The sequence below is a fragment of the Nerophis lumbriciformis genome, linkage group LG04 (genome assembly GCF_033978685.3).
Source record: "Nerophis lumbriciformis linkage group LG04, RoL_Nlum_v2.1, whole genome shotgun sequence".
NCBI lineage: Eukaryota > Metazoa > Chordata > Actinopteri > Syngnathiformes > Syngnathidae > Nerophis > Nerophis lumbriciformis.
This window is the reverse complement of record NC_084551.2, coordinates 36,820,628-36,843,651: the sequence shown is the minus strand read 5'-3', so window position 1 is coordinate 36,843,651 and position 23,024 is coordinate 36,820,628. Positions and strand designations below refer to the sequence as shown.

Genomic DNA, 23,024 nt, shown 5'->3' with positions numbered 1-23,024 from the left:
TCAATATTTTTGATTCAATAAATAAAAAACTTGAATGTTCTCGACATTAACCGACATGATGTATTATTCTAACTGACCTTTTTTGTAACATAGTTAGTAAATGGAGCGTTGGAGCAATTTACTTATTTTGTTGTATTTAGTTAGTTAGTGGTTAGATATAATTATTCTATATTAGTTATTTTAATTTCATTATGATTAACGCTGTTATCTGTTGAGTTTGAAGGTTTTATGGGTTTTTTTTGTGTTTTTTGTTTCATTTAGTCACTTTAAGGGAATAATATACAGTATAAAGGCTGTCGATGAGTGACCAGCATGCACCTGGGTGGGCAAATGTTTTTTGGGGGATAAATAAACCATGTTTTTGTTTCAATTGGACTTTGCTTTGGACACTATGGGCTTGATCAACTAAAGGTTTGCGTGTACTAAAAACAAAAATTTACTTGATAGCACACGCAAAACTGATCTACTAAACTTGTGCGCAGAGGAATGTGTCTCTTAAGTAAACGAAATAAGGAGCACAATCCAAGTAGGGTGTCTGTCTCCATGAATATGCAGAATATATACTGGGAGAAGGGGATGCAAACTAATCATTTAGCACGTGCAATGTGATTTGTCAAGGCTGATCACTGTTCTGTGAGCATTATTTTACGTCTTTATTTAGTACGTCTGAGCTATGTGCAAACTGACACAGTTGTGCACAGACGGCTGTGAGAAAAGAGGTGCTCGTGCTGCTAAGACAGACGATGGACAGGCAATCCTCCGTCCATGTGTGTGTGTCAACATATTTGGACTTTCAGAATACAAAAAATAAATTAGACATATTGATATTCAGCAATATCATTTTATAATGTTATAGCTACTGGATGACTGGATTAAGGGGCTAATTAGAACAAATTCAATTGATGCATTTTGGTCTCTGCTGGCATTTTTTTTGTTAATGTTGCTCATTTTTTTATTTAGGAAATATATTATTATATCTCCTATATAGCTCAAGAAGCATTTTGTAGCGTTTGGATCATTCTATATGCATGAATGTGCTTCAGTTGTGATGGTCCACCGCCTCCCTGCAGAGCGTCCGCGCACTAAAAAGAGTTTATTTTGTCTATATATAGATTGCGAGTCTATATTGCAGAAATGGTGGTACATATTTTTGATGTGTGCTGCTAGTTCAACAACATCGCACCCAGGTTTGAGAGCACGACAACATGAATGTGGAGGGCACATGAACGCAAAAAACATAATTTAAAAAGGGCGGTCTGCACCACTTTTCAATTGCCCACTCTTAGTAGATCACACAATAATAGTACACACAATTTTATTGTTCAGCATGTGCTATGTCTATCTTAGTAGATCAGGCCTGAGTTTTTTCCCATCCACATATACAATTCGGTGAAGCATTCAGTGGCCCTTTCATTTTCTTTTGGTGAAATGATTGATTTGAAAATATTTATATGTTTTTGACAATTACAGTACTTTTGTAGTTATTTCCGCAATGACTTAGGTATAGTAACACTAGTGAGCAGTGGAGAATATTGATTCATTTATGGTCCAGAACATACTTTGCTTTTATTCATCATGGAAATATATATTTTTATACAAGAATTCCAGTTCATTTTATTGTCAACATTTGGACCAGAGAGTCAATTGTCTCTCTTCTGCATCTGAGTCCTCATTTTTGCCAAGACATAACACAAAGTTCTAAAGCTTAGTGATATATCAGATTGTCGGTGGGTTTATTTTGTACCCTTCATGTTCATATTTCACTGTTTGTTGCATTTTTGTTGCGTTTCACTTGATTGTAAAATATGTCGATTGAAAGAGGGTGTGACGTTCATATTTTGTCAATATTCAGTGTTTTATCGTTCATAGAAAAAAATGAAATTCCATTACGTTTTTTTAAGGCGGTCTGTCATAACGTTTTTAGCATACAATCAGACATTATTGTGAGGTTTTGTATTTGTGTTCCTAAAAATAGATATACCGGCCCCCAGACACATTTTTTTCTCTAAATGTGGCCCCCGAGTCAAAATAATTGCCAAGGCCTGCCTTAATACATTCGTGGTCAAAAGTTTACATACACTTGTAAAGAACATATTGCCAAACAGCTCAATTTTTGTTTCATCTGACCACAGAACTTTCCTCCAGTAGGTCTTATATTTGTCCATGTGATGTCAGATGAAACAAAAATGAAGCTGTTTGGCCACAATACCCAGCAATATGTTTAGAGGAGAAAAGGTGAGGCCTTTAATCCCAGGAACACCATGCGTTAGAGTGTCCGCCCTGAGATCGGTAGGTCGTGAGTTCAAAACCCAGCCGAGTGATACCTAAGACTATAAAAATGGGACCCATTACCTCCCTGCTTGGCACTCAGCATCAAGGGTTGGAATTGGTGGTTAAATCACCAAAAATTATTCTTGGGCGCGGCCACCGCTGCTGCCCACTGCTCCCCTCACCTCCCAGGGGGTGATCAAGGGTGATGGGTCAAATGCAGAGAATAATTTCGCCACACCTAGTGTGTGTGTGACAATCATTGGTACTTTAACTTCAACTTTTAACTTACCATCAAGCATAGCGGTGGTAGTATTATGCTCTGGGCCTGTTTTGCTGCCAATGGAACTGGTGCTTTACAGATTGTAAATGGGACAATACTTCCAACTTCTTCAGGACAACCTAAAATCATCAGCTCGGAGGTTGGGTCTTGGGCGCAGCTGGGTGTTCCAACAGGACAATGACCCCACGTCAAAAGTGGTAACGGATTGGCTAAATCAGGCTAGAATTAAGGTTTTAGAATGGCCTTCCCCAAGTCCTGACTTAAACGTGTGGACAATGCTGAAGAAACAAGTCCATATCAGAAAACCAACAAATTTAGCTGAACTGCACCAATTTTGTCAAAAGTAGTGGTCAAAAACTCAACCAGAAGCTTGTGGATGGCTACCAAAAGCGCCTTATTGCAGTGAAACTTGCCAAGGGACATGTAACCAAATATTAACATTGCTGTATGTTTACTTTTGACCCAGCAGATTTGGTCACATTTTCAGTAAACCCATAATAAATACATAAAAGAACCAAACTTCATGAATGTTTTTTTGTGACCAACAAGTATGTACTCAAATCACTCTATCACAAAAAAATAAGAGTTGTAGAAATTATTGGAAACTCAAGACAGCCATGACATTATGTTTTTTACAAGTCTATGTAAACTTTTGACCACTAATGTATATGGCGGTGTGGGTTTAAGCTCCTCACTTACTGTGCTTCTGTACACTCAAAATTGCTGTGTTAGCCCAAATTGTAACATTTTCTCTCCGGCCCTTGGAGGGAAAACATCGGGCACCCCTGCTTAAGGGAGTGTGCGCCATCTTATGATGTAGTCAAGAAGTGGCATTGACAGATCAAGTATTATATAGCCCGAGGTGTGAGGTCACCGCTCCACCATCAGTCAGTCTGCTCTGTGAATCACACGTTGGCGTGTAGTGAGCAGCAAGACGCTGAGAGCGAGCCACAGTGGTTATTGTTGGCAGCAGCAGCAGTCATCCAAATAGAGGAAGGAGACTGTGCTAAGAAAGCATGACGCCGACATGGCTCACATACAGAAATGTTGGGGTTATTCTGTCTTTTGGTGTAATGGAACTACAATAACATTGTTTTACATCGAGGTTAGAGTCAAATAACCCTGAGGTCTTACGATTAGAAATTAGACCCAATACAAGACCAAATACAAATATAAGTTTCACAAAAATCCTAAATTTTAATAAGTCCAAAGAATCACCTCCACTCCATATTATGACAACCACAGAAACAAAAATGGAACTTTTTGTGACGTAGGGAAAGCGGTACATGCATCTCTGTCCTGGGTGTTCAATACAATAATAAAAGGAGAAGGGAATGTGCACCACTTGTGAAGATAACCTTCACACATTTTCAAAATGAAGTTTATGTTTCAATATGTTCACGTCTTATTGTTAACTTCTTTTTACACTTTTATGACAGCTCCGTCAACACCAACTTCTTATTCTCTCCACATTTCTCACCATATGTGTTACTCATTACAATTAAGGCTAGCTACTAGGGAGGAGCTCAAAGTAAAGCCGCTGCTCCTCCACATTGAGAGGAGCCAGATGAGGTGGTTCGGGCATCTGGTCAGGATGCCACCCGAACGCCTCCCTAGGGAGGTGTTTAGGGCACGTCCCACCGGTAGGAGGCCGCGGGGAAGACCCAGGACACGTTGGGAAGACTATGTCTCCCGGCTGGCCTGGGAACGCCTCGGGGTCCCACAGGAAGAGCTGGACGAAGTGGCTGGGGAGAGGGAAGTCTGGGCTTCCCTGCTTAAGCTGCTGCCCCCGCGACCCGACCTCGGATAAGCGGAAGAAGATGGATGGACTAGGGGTGTGGGAAAAAATAGATTCGAATTCGAATCGCGATTCTCAGGTTGTGCGATTCAGAATCGATTCTCATTTTTAAAAAATCAAAAAAAATTTAAATTATTTTTAAATTTTTAATTTTAATTTTTTTATTTTTTATTAATTAATCCAACAAAACAATACAAAGCAATACCATAACAATGAAATCCAATTCCAAAACCAAACCCGACCCAGCAACACTCTGCACTCAACAAATGCAATAAACAGAGCAATTGAGAGGAGACACAAACACGACACAGAACAAACCAAAAGTAGTGAAACAAAAATGAATATTATCAACAACAGTATCAATATTAGTTACAATTTCAAGACTTAGACTTAGACTTCCTTTTTATTGTCATTCAAATGTGAACTTTACAGCACAGATAAGAACAAAATTTTGTTGCATAAGCTCATGGTAGTGCAGGATAAAAAAGCAATAAGGTGCATATATAAATAAATAAATATATATAAATAATATATATAATATATATATAAAATAGATAAATATATATAAATATAAATAAATAAATAAATAGATTACTGTACAGATAAATATATTGCACTTTTTCACATGCGTCCACGTTTATGGATGTATGTTATATTGTCTTTTTTATTCCAGCGAGTTAATCCTTTTTGGGGGGAGTTGAGGGGATAATTTAATTTAATTATAATGCGTTCAAGAGTCTTACGCTTAACATAGCAGTAATTAAAAATCCCTCATTGACATTATCATTAGACATTTATAAAAAAAACAATAGTGTCACAGTGGCTTACACTTGCATCGCATCTCATAAGCTTGACAACACACTGTGTCCAATATTTTCACAAAGATAAAATAAGTCATATTTTTGGTTCATTTAATAGTTAAAACAAATTTACATTATTGCAATCAGTTGATAAAACATTGTCCTTTACAAATATAAAAGCTTTTTACAAAAATCTACTACTCTGCTTGCATGTCAGCAGACTAGGGTAGATCCTGCTGAAATCCTATGTACTGAATGAATAGAGAATCGTTTTGAATCGGGAAAAAAATCGTTTTTGAATCGAGAATCGTGTTGAATTGAAAAAAAAAAAAATCGGTTTTGAATCGAATAGTGACCCCAAGAATCGATATTGAATCGAATCGTGGGACACCCAAAGATTCACAGCCCTACTAGCTACAGCGGATCTCTGCATAATTTGCAATTCATAGGCTGGTTGTGGTTTTTTTTTCAAAAAAACAATCAAATTTACCATAAAATATGTTATAATAAAGTATAAAATGTATGGCATGGTATGATAATTATACAGCATAAATGTATGGCATATAAGGATGTAACGATAAACGGTATTATTAATAACCGCGGTAAACCCTCTCAGGTTAGTATTACCATTTTAAATTAAAATGATTGATAACTGCACTTTGATAAACTCACAGACTGACTGGCGCCAGCCCTCTAGCTTAAATGCTAACATGAAAACAAGAGACTTTAATGTATTTCCCCGTTATACAATATGTACCCCAATCTAAACTTATATAAACACACTAAGATATTTAATTGTGTACATTGAACCTACAGACTGTGCTCTCCAAGAACAGAGAGATCGTTCTATATTCAAGAGAATACACAACAGAGTAGGACGCCAGCTAGAAATAATTAATAATTGTAACAAATTTGATTTGTTACACACTTTTTATTTAAATAAATCTTATAGAACTAAAATACAAACCAATATTGAAAACAATAAAGGCTTAGCCATTAAAACAGATAAACTACTGAGACTAAAATCTATCAGTGAAGCATAAGAAACATAAACATGCAAAATAATGGCTTTTCTAACTGTGTCTACAAAACCCCAAACCAGTGAAGTTGGCACGTTGTGTAAAACGTAAATAAAAACGGAATACAATGATTTGCAAATCCTTTTCAACCTATATTCAATTGAATAGACGGCAAAGACAAGATACTTAACATTCGAACTGGTAAACTTTGTTATTTTTGCAAATATTTGCTCATTTGGAATTTGATGCCTGCAACATGTTTCAAAAAAGCTGGCACAAGTGGCAAAACAAGACTGATAACGTTGAGGAATGCTCATCAAACACTTATTTGGAACATCCCACAGGTGAACAGGCTTATTGGTGAACAGGCTTATTGGGAACAGGTTTGTGCCATTATTGGGTATAAAAGCAGCTTCCTTGAAATGTTCAGTCATTCACAAACAAGGATGGGGCGAGGGTCACCACTTAGTCAACAAATATGTGAGCAAATTGTCCAATAGTTTAAGAACAACATTTCTCAACCAGCTATTGCAAGGAATTTAGGGATTTCATCATTTACGGTCCGTAATATCATCAAAAGGTTCAGAGAATCTGGAGAAATCACTGCACGTAAGCAGCAATGCCCATGACTTTCGATCCGTCAGGCGGTACTGCATCAAAAAGCGACATCATTGTGTAAAGGATATCACCACATGGGCTCAGGAACACTTCAGAAAACTACTGTCAGTAACTACAGTTCATCGCTACATCTGTAAGTGCAAATTAAAACTCTACTCTGCAAAGCAAAAGCCATTTATCAACAACACCCAGAAACCCCGCCGGCTTCACTGGGCCCGAGCTTATCTAAGATTAACTGATGCAAAGTGGAAAAGTGTTCTGTGGTCTGACAAGTTCACATTTCAAATTGCTTTTGGAAACTGTGGACGTTGTCTCCTCCGGACCTAAGAAGAAATGAACCATCCGGACTGTTATAGGCGCAAAGTTCAAAGCCAGCATCTGTGATGGTATGGGGGTGTATTACTGCCCAAGGCATGGGTAATTTACACATCTGTGAAGGCACCATTAATGCTGAAAGTTACATACAGGTTTTGGAGCAACATACGTTGCCATCCAAACAACGTCTTTTTCATGGACACCCCTGCTTATTTCAGCAAGACAATGCCAAGTCACATTCTGCACGTGTTACAACAGCGTGGCTTCGTAGTGAAAGAGTGCGGGTACTAGACTGGCCTGCCTGTAGTCCAGACCTGTCTCCCATTGAAAATGTGTGGCGGATTATGAAGCCTAAAATACCACAACAGCGAACAACTTAAGCTGTACATCAAGCAAGAATGGGAAAGAATTCCACCTGAAAAGCTTCCAAAATTGGTCTCCTCAGTTTCCAAATGTTTACCGAGTGTTGTTATAAGGAAAGGCCATGTAACACAGTGGTAAAAATGCCCCCGTGCCAACGTTTTTGCAATGTGTTGCTGCCATTAAATTCTAAGTTAATGATTATTTGCAAAAAAAAATAGTTCGAACATTAAATATCTTGTCTTTGCAGTCTATTCAATTGAATATAAGTTGAAAAGGATTAGCAAATCATTGTATTCTGTTTTTATTTATGATTTACACAACGTGCCAACTTCACTGGTTTTGGGTTTTGTATTTATTATAGTTTAAAAAAAAACGTATTCAAAAGATTTTATGTGTGTATTCAGTTCTTTTTGAGCACATTCAACAATACCGCAATTATAATGATAACCGGTATATTCGGTCACAATGACAGTGATATGAAATGTTCATGTCGTTAGATCCCTACAATGGCATGACATAAAGTAGGGTGGAGTTGGTGACGCACTGTGTGACTGCAGCAGCACAAAGTTCGAGAAAACTTAAAACAATCTGGCCTTAAAACTTGCAGCGACGCAAAAACAAGTTAATATATGACTTAGGGCTGCAACTAACGATTAATTTGATAATCGATTAATCTGTCGATTATTACTTCAATCAATAATCGGATAAAAGAGACAAACTACATTTCTATCCTTTCCAGTATTTTATTGGGGGAAAAAACAGCATACTGGCACCATACTTATTTTGATTATTGTTTCTCAGCTGTTTGTACATGTTGTTTGTACATGTTGCAGTTTATAAATAAAGGTTTATAAAAAACTAAAATTTAAAAAAATATATATATTGTCAGGCTTGTCCCTGACAGTTTGACTGTTTTAGTTTTTTCTCTGTGTTTGTTTCCTGTCAGCGCTTTTATTTTGTCTTCATTTCCTGAGTGTCTCCCTGAGTGCTGCTTCCCCTCAGCTGTGGCTGATTGGCACCTGGCCACACCTGGTGTCAATCAGCCAGCTACTATTTAAACCTGCCTTCTCCTCCAGTCATTGCTGGATCATTGTCGTTCCTACCTGTCGTGTCGTTCTTAATACTTGTCGTTGTAGCTCTGTCTACTTTTGTTTCACTCTGCTCATGTCCTAGTTCCTTCGTGTCACAGTAAGTGTTTTTGGTTTCTTGTCCACAGTTAGCCTCTGTGCTATTTTAGTTCATAGCCCAGTTTGTTCTCCGCCTTGTGCGCGCCTTTTGTTACCCTTTCGTTTGTTGTTTTGCCTTAGTGTTTAATTAAATCATGTTTTCTCGTACAATGCCTTCCGCCTTCTCTGCATCTTGGGGTTCGTCACCTACAAACTCTGACATATATAAAACTTCTTTTTTTTAAAATTGCCTCTGCGCATAGCATAGATCCAACGAATCGATGACTAAATTAATCGGCAACTATTTTTATAATCGATTAGTTGTTGCAGCTCTAATATGACTGTAAGTCGTTACTGCAATTACAACAGGCAAGTAGACGTGGACTGGAGCCCTGTACCACTGCTACGGGGAAATAGAGGCTGCACCACGGGAGACTAAATGCATGGTTCTTTTGGTAGCCACATGACCAGGATAAAGACTAGACTATCATGTCGTCTGTTCTACGATAATCTTTTGTTATAATTCATCAGTGGTGAGTACCTATTAGGGATGGGTACCAAATTCAGTAAATTTATAGACACTGACCGAATTCCTTTTGCACTACCAGGTATTTATTCACTTATAATGAAAAAGTTCCATATTTTAATACCTTTGTTGCACGTGACGTCACGTCCAGTTGTAGACTTGGCACCGGCTCAAACACTTGGCAGGGACACAATCGCTCAAGCAGCACTTAGAACAGACTCAGTAGGTGATGTTACAATTTTCTACGCCAACAAAGCATAGAACATGTACAGTAAGGCTTTACTTTTCAACATGTCCTAGCTCAATGCTACTTTACATTAGATTAGCATTAGCAATTTTACGTCGCGATTTCACGTTACACTCAAACAGCTGGTGTGTAATAAGTACAATACTTCCAGTACAAACACTTTGTAGGACTCAACAAAAGATCAGATTCAACTTAATGGCTACTCCCTGACAAGGCAACACTTAGCGTATATACTAGTGACATCTAAAGTCTTGGAATTACAACTCCATGCAAAGTCTACCATTTATAATACATGCAAATGAGACTCAGAAGTGTAAGAAATGGAGATCTAACAAATGAACAGCACATTTATCATAAGCTAATTTGTATATATTAATACTCGTGAACACACACAAAAGTACCAAAACTTGTTACTGTAGAGTACCAGTATCAATTCGCAGGTATCAGGAATTAGTAGCATATCGGTTGAACTGTGAAAGTAAGCCATCCCTAGTACCTATAGGTTTATTATTCAAATTGTGCGTATTAAGTTTGTGAGGCATATCAGAGTTTAGAGCAGGGGTCCCCAAGCGACGGCCCGCGGTAAGTCTAAAGTAAAAAAAAATATTTTAAATGATTATTTTTCTAAAGATGTCCTTTCTAATCCATTTTCTACCGCTTGTTACTCTCGGTGTCTCCTAGCCGCTCAGGCAAATCATGTTGTCTAAAAATGCATATGTCCATCGATAACGTGACATCGCGCTCGGAACATATATATATATGTATGTACCGGTATGTGTATGTGTATGTATATATATATATATATATATATATATATATATTATATATATACATATATATACATATATACATATATATATATATATATATATATATATATATATATATACACACATATATATATATATATATATATTTATTTATTTATTTTTTTTCACCCAATGCGGCCTCCGAGTCAAAACATTTGAGGACCCCTGGTTTAGAGTGTAACTAAGAATTTTTATCGTGCGGAGGTACATCCTGGAATGGCCGCCAGCCAATCGCAGGACACACAACTTCTCTCACACGCATTCACACTCAGGGTGGGCGATAAGATGAAAAATGTATATAGCGATAAACGGTATATTGCAGTCTCTTGCAATAACGATGTACTGTATGTGAGCGGACTCAGCCAAACTACCTCTAATCAATGCTGCAATTTTCAATGCCAGCAAAGAAATTAACTCTAAAACCGCTCCAACATAAGTCAAGTAAGGCTCTTCTTTTCCAAAAATGTGCTAGCTTGATGCTAATATACATTGGTTTTGCTTTGGACATGCTACTGATTATCATTAGCGATTTTACATTGCAATTTCAACTCCTCCAAATCTGTTAATGAAAACTACAACTACGTTGGACGTTGCAGTCAAACAGCTGGTGTGTAATAAGTACAATACATACGGCATTAACACTTTTTAGGGCGCAACACAGGACTAGAGACTAAATTGACTAGCCAACACACATTAAACTATACACTACTGCCATCTAACGTCTTGGATTTGCAACTGTAATTGAGACTCAGAAATGTGATAGTAAAACAAGATATGGCAACTGGACAGCAGTTATTATAACCTGCTCATTTTTAAATGTTGCAATAAAAAATAAGATGTTACTATTGAAAACAATTAATATTTATAAACACACGAGGACCAAAAATTGGTACCGTTGAGTATCGATTTCCAGATACTGGGAATTGGTACTGTATCTGTTCAAATGTGAACAGTACCTAGTTGGTATCCCTATTGTGGATATTTGTACTGATCTACCCACGGTTGTTTACATTCAAGAGCTCTGTCTTAGCGGTTTCCTATGCTTTTTTGTATCCTCCGACAGTGCGTAGCATAGCGTGTTCAGCTATTTCTTGTCTCCTCATCCTCCAGTGATAACGGTACGTATCGGAGACATAGTTTATTTGGCGCCATGGAGGCAAGGATTAGTTATTTAGAAGCAGTTCAGTACTGTGATAGCCACTAGCAAGAACGCCTTTGTTTGCTTGTCACTATCAAATTTGTGGCCCAAAACTGGAACATGTCATCAGACTTATACTTAGACTTACTTTTATTGTCACTCAAATGTGAACTTTACAGTACGGATAAGAACGAAATTTCGTTGCATTAGTTTGTTGTAGTGCAGGATAAAAGACTATAGACGATATACGATTAATAACATCAATTTGGCTGACGATAGAGCTTTTAATACTATCCTTATATCACGATATTGCATGTTGATGTAACCATTCATCCATCCATCCATTTTCTACCACTTGTCCCTTTTGGGGTCGCGTAAATAGATTACTGTACAGATAAATATATTGCATTTTTTCGTATGCATCCACATTTATGGATGTATGTTATATTGTCTTTATATTCCAGCGAGTTAATCCGTTTTGGGGGGGAATTGAAGAAATGCGATGAGGTGGCGACTTGTCCAGGGTGTACCCCGCCTTCCGCCCGAATGCAGCTGAGATAGGCTCCAGCACCCCCCGCGACCCCAAAAGGCACAAGCGTTAGAAAATGGATGGATGGATGGATGAATGGTTACATCAACATGCAATATCGTGATATAAGGATAGTATTAAAAGCTCTATCGTCAGCCAAATTGATGTTATTAATCGTATATCGTCTATAATTCACACAATTTCTCCAATTAGTCTAAGATGCATGTTTTTGTGGGAGGAATCTGGAATACCCAAGGGCATTTAAAAGAATTGATGTGTTCAACATCATAGGTTCCTGTGTTTTTATGACCTGTTTATGAACCGATAGTCTTTCTTCTTTTTTTTTGCAATTTCAACTCATTGCAATTTGTAATATTTTAATTTTCCTCTATGAGTTTAAGTTAAGTGTTTGTGACATCCGCTCTAAGAATAGTTTAATGAAATCTGGGCCAATGACTGTTTTCCTCCCATGCATGTCTAATTCATCCTATGGGGGGGAACACGACAACATGTATCTCTCTGCACATTTGTTAGACTTAATATCATATTTCATTCTCAATGCATGCATGGATGTGTCGCTTCGTGCTATTTTGCATCGGAAGGCTGCTTATTGAGGACATACATCCTGTTTTGTGGGCATAATTATGTAACTACCTGCACATAACGCAACAGCTTGACACAGAGGCTGCAGCTAATTGGCCAAACGGAGTGTCAATCATTCGCGGTGGCCAATCAGCGCTCGTGGTGGATAAAAACAAAGCAGAAGACACTCGCGTTGTTGATGTTACGCGGACATGGAGACAAGTGTTATATAAAGACGCGAATGCCACATTTGCATTACGACCGGATGCACGCGTGACTGTAAAAACGTGAAGTATTTGTTGAATTTAAAAGAAGCGTTGAAACGACACATGTCAGAAAAGAGAAAACGTGAACACGCGCGCAACGTCAAAAACAGGTATTGGTGTAAGGAAGCCAAACTGCTTTTTTGATATCATGCACTAAAAAAAGGGATAGTGAATGAAATAAATAAATGAATCACCTGGTGACGTAATCCCACCTTTGTTGTCAGTTTAAAATCATAGTAATGAAGCGCCTCGGTGCGTCTCTTCTCACCGCTGCTTGAGTTCCAGTCAAGTACCGAGGATGACTCTGTCCACCCCCCCCCCCCACCCCCCCGCCCCCCTCTCTCTCTCTCGGGGATGCTGGAGAGAGAGCGGCCTGCTGATTGGCTGCTCTCATCCCTCTCGGTCTCGATGGTGTTACTAACAAGCACACTCAGCTCCATTATATATATTTTTTCCAATTGCAATTCGATGATTATTGATTGCCTGCAGATTGTGAGTCACAAGTTGAAATAATATGCTGGGTGTATCATTGTCACCCTTCCAAAAAGTATGTAGCACACAGGGTTGTTACACAATGTGAGCCTAATAGCTGGACATGGATGGACATTATGTAACCTGGTAGCACCATCATACAAACTGTCAGTCCATTACAGAAGAATTAAAGTACAGTGCCGAATATGCATAAGGCAAAAATAATTGTCCCATATAAAATATAGTGCAGTGGTACCGAAACTTAAGAGCTGGCTCTCTGCTAATTGTTATTGTTTAAGTTGCAAGCAAAAATTTGAGTTACAAGCATCCCGACAATAGTTGGCGAAGCAAACGTCACCGTGAGTGAACCCTGTTAGTTCCGCCCAAAACTTAGACTTAGACAAGCTTTATTGATCCACAAGGGAAATTGTTCCACACTGTAGCTCAGTTTCAAAGGATGGAAAGGGTAAGGATGGAAATGATAGTGCAGGTATAAAGTAGACTAAAAATGTACCATAGTAGCAATATAAAATAACATATACTTGTCCAGGGTGTACACCGCCTTCCGCCCGAATGCAGCTGAGATAGGCTCCAGCACCCGCCGCGACCCCAAAAGGGACAAGCGGTAGAAAATGGATGGATGGATGGACTGTTATTTATGCATGCATTACTTTTTGTATGCTATTACTTTTACTTTCATTGCTTATTGTCTAGTGTCTTTGAGTATTTAAAAAAGCTTTTCTCAATGAAATGTGTTAGTAGTACTGCATACTGAATATGTGCATGCTGAATACGCATGAGGCCTAACTAGAAAGATCATGCAAATGTCAGGCTCAAGTAGTCGGTTAAACATATTTTTTGTAGTATACCCGACAAAAATTCACCAAAAGATGGAAATTATTTTGTTTTATTTATATTATATAAAATAATGGAAATATACATAATCTATATCAGACAGAAAATGGTGAGTAAAACAGCCCTAAACCAAATTTTAGCGCTCTTTAATGAGTTCTAGGGACTTTTTGTGGCATTCAGTATTTCATTGTCAACCCATTTTAGCTGTGTCAGTAACAATAATATTTGCTTTATTTAGCATTTTATTTACAAAGGTGAACCCATCATTTATTTACGCCACAATGACACATTGGTGGTGGTAAATACAAACCCCGTTTCCATATGAGTTGGGAAATTGTGTGAGATGTAAATATAAACGGAATACAATGATTTGCAAATCCTTTTCAACCCATATTCAATTGAATGTACTACAAAGACAAGGTATTTGATGTTCAAACTCATAAACTTTTTTTTTTTTTTTTTTTTTTGCAAATAATAATTAATATAAAATTTCATGGCTGCAACACGTGCCAAAGTAGTTGGGAAAGGGCATGTTCACCACTCTGTTACATGGCCTTTCCTTTTAACAACACTCAGTAAGCGTTTGGGAACCGAGGAGACACATTTTTTAAACTTCTCAGGTGGAATTCTTTCCCATTCTTGCTTGATGTACAGCTTAAGTTGTTCAACAGTCCGGGGGTCTCCGTTGTGGTATTTTAGGCTTTATAATGCGCCACACATTTTCAATGGGAGACAGGTCTGGACTACAGGCAGGCCAGTCTAGTACCCGCACTCTTTTACTATGAAGCCACGTTGATGTAACACGTGGCTTGGCATTGTCTTGCTGAAATAAGCAGGGGCGTCCATGGTAAAGTTGCTTGGATGGCAACAAAAGTTGCTCCAAAACCTGTATGTACCTTTCAGCATTAATGGTGCCTTTACAGATGTGTAAGTTACCCATGTCTTGGGCACTAATACACCCCCATACCATCACAGATGCTGGCTTGTACACTTTGCGCCTATAACAATCCCGATGGTTCTTTTCCTCTTTGGTCCGGAGGACACGACGTCCACAGTTTCCAAAAACAATTTGAAATGTGGACTCGTCAGACCACAGAACACTTTTCCACTTTGTATCAGTCCATCTTAGATGAGCTCAGGCCCAGCGAAGCTGGCGGCGTTTTTGGGTGTTGTTGATAAACGGTTTTCGCCTTGCATAGGAGAGTTTTAACTTGCACTTACAGATGTAGCGACCAACTGTAGTTACTGACAGTGGGTTTCTGAAGTGTTCCTGAGCCCATGTGGTGATATCCTTTACACACTGATGTCGCTTGTTGATGCAGTACAGCCTGAGGGATCGAAGGTCACGGGCTTAGCTGCTTACGTGCAGTGATTTCTCCAGATTCTCTGAACCCTTTGATGATATTATGGACTGTAGATGGTGAAATCCCTAAATTCCTTGCAATAGCTGGTTGAGAAAGATTTTTGTTAAACTGTTCAACAATTTGCTCACGCATTTGTTGACAAAGTGGTGACCCTCGCCCCATCCATGTTTGTGAATGACTGAGCATTTCATGGAATCTACTTTTATACCCAATCATGGCACGCACTTGTTCCCAATTTGCCTGTTCACCTGTGGGATGTTCCAAATAAGTGTTTGATGAGCATTCCTCAACTTTATCAGTATTTATTGCCACCTTTCCCAACTTCTTATGTCACGTGTTGCTGGCATCAAATTCTAAAGTTAATGATTATTTGTAAAAAAAAAAAGTTTATCAGTTTGAACATCAAATATGTTGTCTTTGTAGCATATTCAACTGAATATGGGTTGAGAATGATTTGCAAATCATTGTATTTCGTTTATATATACATCTAACACAATTTCCCAACTCATATGGAAACGGGCTTTGTACATTTGGTAGACTGACAGAAACATGGCCCAGGGGCGTATTAGGTGAGTTAGGGACCAAGGAAAAGCTACCCATAGAGGCCCTCCAAATGTTACGGTACAGTGGGAGAAGGAGACGGCACAGAGGCAGGGACGTCGTTAGCTCTAGGCGTATTTATTAATACAAGTGTGTGACGTGTGTAATCAACCAAAATATGTATGGTGTGATAATGTGTAGTGATTATCTGAGGAGTGTTACCAGGACTTGTTGAAGGTGCGTGTTGAGGGAGGTGCAGAAGTCCAGGGAGGGCAAGGCAAGCCCGGACGGACAGGCAGGAGGTCAGGGGCAGGAGCGAGGTGTCAAGGTCCGAGTTCAGGCGAGATGTCGAGATCCAGGAAAGCAGCCAGGGAACCAGAGGGAATTCGGGGAGACGAGACACAAAGCTCGAAACCTGTAAAATGAGGAACGCTGTGGGATGGCGACACAGGACGATGAGCACACAGGAGGGAAAACAGAGAGCGAGTAAATGCACATAGAGCTAGAGACGTGTAGGCTTACTGTACAGGAACAGGTAGCTACGTTCTGGCCCTGGAACGCAGGTTGCGCTGGCTTAAGAAGCGTGGCGCCTCATCAGCGTCAGGTGTGCAGATTGCAGGAGAGGAGAGGAGCGCGCCGAGGAGAGGCACGCTGCGGAGAGGAGTGCGACTGGAAGCGCGCTGAGGAGCAGAGCGCACAGGTGAGCGCGCCAAGGAATGCGCCCGCGCCGTGACACCAAAAAACCAAAAAACAACACGGCCGTTAGAAACTACCATGCGAGCGGCACATTGGAGCTTGCAGCTGCGGCCAACGCTTTCCCTGTAACTGACAGGGATATTAATCAACGTTCAACATAGTGCAAGCCATTTTTCGGAGACCAATTTTTTGTTAGCACAGTTGGACAGTGTGTGTGACTGCTGGGAAAAAAAGAGCTCTTGGTGGTAGTAGTGTCATTGTTGAAAAGTGCCTCTCAGGTTTCTGCCTTCCTGTTTGTTTTGGTCTCGCCTTCACCGCTATACTGGAAGACATCTTCAATCCGTGCCAACAAGTTTGTTTTGAAACGGCTTCTTGAATCAAGTCTGCACATGCGCAATAGCATGGAATAGACTATAGGCCTTTAGCGCCGCCCTAGTGGCTCCCTGGAGCTTTTTCAAAAATGTATGAAAATGGAAAAAGATGAGGAAAAATATATATTTTTTGTTTTAATATGGTTTCTGGAGGAGGACAAACATGACACACACCTTCCTAAATGTTAGAAATCCCACGGTTTACATTAAACATGCTTCACTGATGGGAGTATTTGGCGCGCGGCATTTTGTCCTCCTGTTGGAAGTCCTTAAACGCACCGTAGTTTGTTTGCATGTACAACTTTCCTGGTTGCTGCCACAGAAAGACGTGTTTTATGCCACTCCTTTGTCTCTATTTGTCCATCCTACGTCTTATGCTGTGCGTGAATCCACAAAGGTGAGCTTTGTTGATGGCTATTGACTTGTGTGGAGTGCTAATCAGACATATTCGGTCACTGCATGACTGCAAGCTAATCAATGCTAATATGCTATTCATGCTAGCTGTATGTACATAACGCATCATTATGCCTCGTATTTTAGGTATATTTAGCGCATTTTATTTGTAGCTTCTGTTTCCTTCAACTTGAACACACACATCTTTACCTTTGGCCATTTCCAGGAGTTATCACACCCTCTGAAAAGCCTCGGTTTTAGTAATGTTTTCCACTGCTGTAAAAATGTGTCGAATAAATATTACATTTCAACATTTCTGGCAACAAAGATTTGCTTCAGCCTGCGACACATAGTCATTTTGATAGTAGGCTATTAAAGCTAATATAGACACTTACGTCATGGGTTGCCTTCATTATAACACTTATTTACGGCTTTTCATTTTTTGTGGCTCCAGACAGATTTGTTTTTTGGTCCAATGTGGCTCTTTCAACGTTTTGGGTTGCCGACCCCTGGGTTACCCGTACACTAATATAGCTAATATAGATACTTACATCATGTGTTGCCTTCGTTATAACAATTATAAAAGGCTTTACATTTTTTGTGGCTCAAGACAGATTTTTTTTTTTTGGTCCTTTCTACATTTTGGGTTGCCGACCCCTGGTGTATTGTCTGAGACGAGAGGGGGCAGCTGAAAAAATTATGATTGGTTAAGCATTTTTAAGTGCATTACTTAAGACAAAAATAGATAAATACTTGTTTTTAAATGGAAGAAAACTTTATTAATCGTTTGGGGCCCCCCGGAAATCTCTCCGCCCCTGTTTTTGCCTAGTGATACTTCCACCCCTGATGTTGCGGCCTTCACATTCAGTGTGGGTTGCACTTCGCAGAAGATATTCACTTACTGTGCCAAACATTTTAGAATAGTCATCACTGCTCCATAGGTTGGCCCAAAATGTTAACACAACTCAGGAAGCGCCCAAATGTGATGCTGCAAAAAATGTTCCTTTTTGACACACACTACTGCAGTTAAGTTCAAGGTGATGTTTGCTGCTTTGACTCTAGGCCAGACCATGGCAAAATAAAGGCCCGGGGGCCGCATGCGGCCCATTAAGCTTTTCAATCTGGCCCGCCGGAGATTCCCAAATAATTTTTTTAAATCTTTAAGATGGAAAGTGTAGCTGCCATTATGATGTGCAGTGATGTTTTCAAATGACCGTAAGTCTTCAACTATACAAAGTATTTCAATTAGAGATGTCCGATAATATCGGCTTGCCGATATTATCGGCCGATAAATGCGTTAAAATGTAATATCGGAAATGATCGATATCGTTTTGTTTTTTGTTTTTTTTAATTAAATCAACCAAAAAAACACAATATACACTTACAATTAGAGCACCAACCCAAAAAACCTTCCTCCCCCATTTACACTCATTCACACAAAAGGGTTTTTTCTTTCTGTTATTAATATTCTGGTTCCTACATTATATATCAATACAGTCTGCAAGGGATACAGTCCGTAAGCACACATAATTGTGTGTGCTGCTGGTCCACTAATAGTACTAACCTTTAACAGTTAATTGTACTAATTTTCATTAATTACTAGTTTCAATGTAACTGTTTTTATATTGTTTTACTTTCTTTTTTAATCAAGAAAATGTTTTTAATTTATTTATCTTATTTTATTTATTTTTTATTTTTTTAAAGTACCTTATCTTCACCATACCTGGTTGTCCAAATTAGGCATAATAATGTGTTAATTCCACGACTGTATATATCGGTTTATCGGTATCGGTATCGGTAATTAAAGAGTTGGACAATATCAGATATCGGCAAAAAGCCATTATCGGACATCCCTAATTTCAATGGTTGGAATATGCGCTTTTGCATGATATACTAGTTACTATAGTAATCTAATTAGTTACTATGGTAATCTAAGTCACAGCAGCTCAGACGAGACACCAAGCAGTGTGGGTGGGGAACGTTTCCACAGTGTTTCCAGAGCGAGCCTGAAAATGTGGGTGTCAGAGATTTTTAAAACAAAGTTCTAAAGTTTAGTGATGTATCAGATTGCAGATGGGATTTTTTTTTACCCTTCGAGTTCATATTTCGCTGTTTGTTGCATTTTTGTTGCGTTTCGCTCGATTGTAAAATATGTGGATGGAGAGGGGGTGTGACGTTCATATGTTGTCAATATTCAGTGTTTTATCCTTCATATGTAATAGTGTAAATCCCACATTCTTTATTTTAATGTACATTCTGGGTGTCTCGTTCAGTAAAACATTTTTAAATTCCATTCCGTTTTTTAAGGCGGTCTGTCATAATGTTTTTAGCATTCAGACATTATTCTGAGGTTTTGTATGTGTTCCTAAAAATTGATATTCCGGCCCCAGACACATTTTTTTCTCTAAATTTAGCCCTCCGAGTCAAAATTATTGCCCAGGCCTGCTCTAGGCCCTAGGGCAGGGGTGTATAAAGTAAGGCCCGAGGGCCAGATCAGGCCCGCGAACAGGTTTTATCCGGCCCGCGGGATGAGTTTGCCAAGTATAAAAATTTACCTGAAATGTTTGAATGAAAGAAACAGCTGTTCTAAATGTGTCCACTGGATGTCGCAATAGCAATTCTTTGTGTCTTTGTAGATGATGCTACATATGTACAAAATAAATCACATGATGTTAGTACATCAGTCGAGGAAAATTATCAAACTACATAAATAACATACGGTAATTTAATTTTGATATAATTTTTTTATCTTGATAGATTTGAAAACTAACGCCAATGAGTTCGCTGATGAACATTATCACATAATTTATTCAGAAAATATAAATAACGACAAATAAAGTATGTATACTATTAACCGCAACAGGTAATTGTAAAAAAAACAACCCAAACAACATTATGATTTGTACAATTTCAGAATGCGCTTGTTCTATTTTTAAACAAAGAAAACAATATGAAGTTGACTTTATTTTTAAGTTATCGTGCCGTGATTTTACCAGTGCGGCCCACTTGGAAGTAGATTTTTCTCCATGTGGCCCCCGATCTAAAATGAGTTTGACACCCCTGCCCTAGAGGGTTACCTGATTTCCCACCCCATTCCTGGTGCAGCCATGTCGGAGCCACGCCCCATTAATGCACACGCTCGCAGCAAAAGGATAACTTGTGTTACAAAAGCAGTATGATTTCACTCATTGCTTCAACAACCAGAGCATAATTTTTTAAAATAATTTGTTATCAAAGATCTCTTTGTAAATTTGCACGACACAGCCAGGATTGACAGCCATGACCACCTGCCAGTTTTTGACTTTTAATGTATTTCTTCAATATGTACTTTTAAACCACTATTGGTAAGATATGCTAGCCATTGTGGGCGTTCTTATATTTTTGTATTTTAATTTTTTTATTGCAAACCTAACCTTAAAAATCATCTGGAGACATTCGATTTTAATTATCTTTAAAACCAAACTAGAAATAAAAGTCCTTAAGTTTTTGAAGGGTGTAAAAATATTTTGGATTTTTTTTTTCTTTGCACCATTTTTTAGATAAACTCGAGTCCTAAAGACAATTATATTATCTATGTGTGAGTCTGACGTTGTAGTCAAAAAGTTCCTTCTTTTTCTCTATCCTCTTGTTGAGGGGCAGACTTGCTCATATATGCACATGCATCCTCCGCCGTTGCCATTTCTAATACAAAGTAGCATCTGTCAGTAGACTCTATAAGGAAGCGCTAAAAACTACATCGTGGCTGATGGGGAGAAGACACAGTCGAAGTGGAGGCACATAAATAAATCCGCCCATCCTGAAGAGACAGTCAGAAAGCAGTTTGAGTTTGGTCTGTAAAACAAAATATATGCAAAGTAGTGACCAAAGAACCACCATTTCATGTTCTGAGCAAAGTAAATAATTAAACACATATGTTATTACTTTAGTCCGGTTTGGCCATGTAATAATGTTGAATAGCTGCCACTGTATTGTACAACTGTAAAAAAATTGGACATTGAAACTAGGGATGTCCCGATCCAGGTTTTTGCACTTCCGATCCGATACCGATATTGTTTTTGCACTTCCGATCAGATACCGACCGATACCGATACTGACCGATACTAGCCTATCCGAGCATGTATTAAAATTTAAAGTTATTTAGCCTACTTAGTTGTCAGAATCATGTTGAAAAGGGTTTTAGTACTCTTGATAACAACTAGCCAGCTGAATTAGGGGAGTTTGAATAATACACAATGGTTGGTAACAAGAAACTGACTTGTTTATTCAAGGATAAACACAAAATAGACAAAATTATACATGACAAACAGAAATGGCATCATTGAAACTAGGGCTGGGCGATATGGCCTTTTTTTTAATATTGCGATATTTTAAGGCCATATTGCGATACACGATATATATCTCGATATTTTGCCTTAGCCTTGAATGAACACTTGATGCATATAATCACAGCAGTATGATGATTCTATGTGTTTTGATTGATTGATTGAGACTTTTATTAGTAGTTTGCACAGTGAAGTACATATTCCGTACAATTGACCACTAAATGGTAACACCGAATAAGTTTTTCAACTTGTTTAAGTCGAGGTCCACTTAAATTGATTCATGATACAGATATATACTATCAGATATATACTATCATCATAATACAGTCATCACACAAGATAATCACATTGAATTATTTACATTATTTATAATCCGGGGTGTGGAGGGGGTTGCCGGATGTAAGTGTCAAAAAGACAGCCAAAAGAGTTTGATATGAGAATAAATCTAAAGTTAAAATATAGGGTAGAAATGCACCCATTTGCAGGAAATGTAGTCTTGATTTTCAAAATGTTCTTTCAAGGCTTGCATGTCTACATTAAAACATTATTCTTCATACTGCATTAATATATGCTACTTTTAAACTTTCATGCAGAGAAGGAAATCACAACTAAAAAAATCACTATTTTTTTCATACGGTGTTGATCTGGAAATGTTTGCCTCTGCATTTTGATGGTGTGGACGTGTGGCACCAAATGGAGAGAAGCGTCTCGACAGACGTTACAATATTTGAACAATGATGACGAAAACTGTTTTCTCTGTCGTGTCCGTGTGTCGAAAATTGTTATGCGCTTATTTTTTTATTTGATTTTGTGCGTGGCATAGATTTGCCGTGCGCAGAGGACGTTTGAGCAGGCGCGCACCTTAGCGGCTGCGCTAGCATCACAGCTAACGTTAGCCATGCTGCTACCTCTCTGCTGGGAGAGGACGTATACGTATGTGACGTGTGACGTGTGTAAGAAGGTGCGCTTGCTGTCTGTGAGAAGGAGACAGAAGAAGGAGTGGGAAGACCCTGTAGTGCAATGCCAGCAGTTAAAAGCAACTGCGTGAGAATCCATAGACCTGTGGATGTGTTGAAGGTGTGCTGGAAAATGCAGAACGGAAATAGGGAGCAGCAGAAAAGTGGAATGTATTATTTAAATCTGTGCGTTGGAAAACACGGACCGGAGTTTTTTTTAAACTGGATCTGGATTGGCATTTTCCCATGCCTTGCCGATATGCATTTTTTGGCAAATATCGGCGGCCGATCCGATCCAAATATCGGATCGGGACATCCCTAATTGAAAT

The 23,024-nt window shown here is 38.7% G+C and overlaps 1 protein-coding gene across 5 annotated transcripts in view; it reads right to left on the bottom strand.

Moving 5' to 3' along the window:
* The window catches only part of tppp (tubulin polymerization promoting protein), a 36,070-nt gene extending 23,023 nt beyond the window's left edge, over positions 1-13,047 (bottom strand). The window contains exons 1-2 of one of the 5 annotated variants that reach the window (XM_061954264.2): positions 12,922-12,964; positions 9,281-9,398 (exon numbers count right to left, since the gene is read on the bottom strand). The gene's annotated coding sequence lies outside the window, so the exon portion shown is untranslated. Of the gene's footprint in view, positions 1-9,280; positions 9,399-12,921 lie in introns of all 5 variants that reach the window. The other 4 variants (XM_061954272.2, XM_061954249.2, XM_061954257.2 and 1 more) reach the window with 4 other exon arrangements.
* Positions 13,048-23,024: the final 9,977 nt, after the last annotated feature.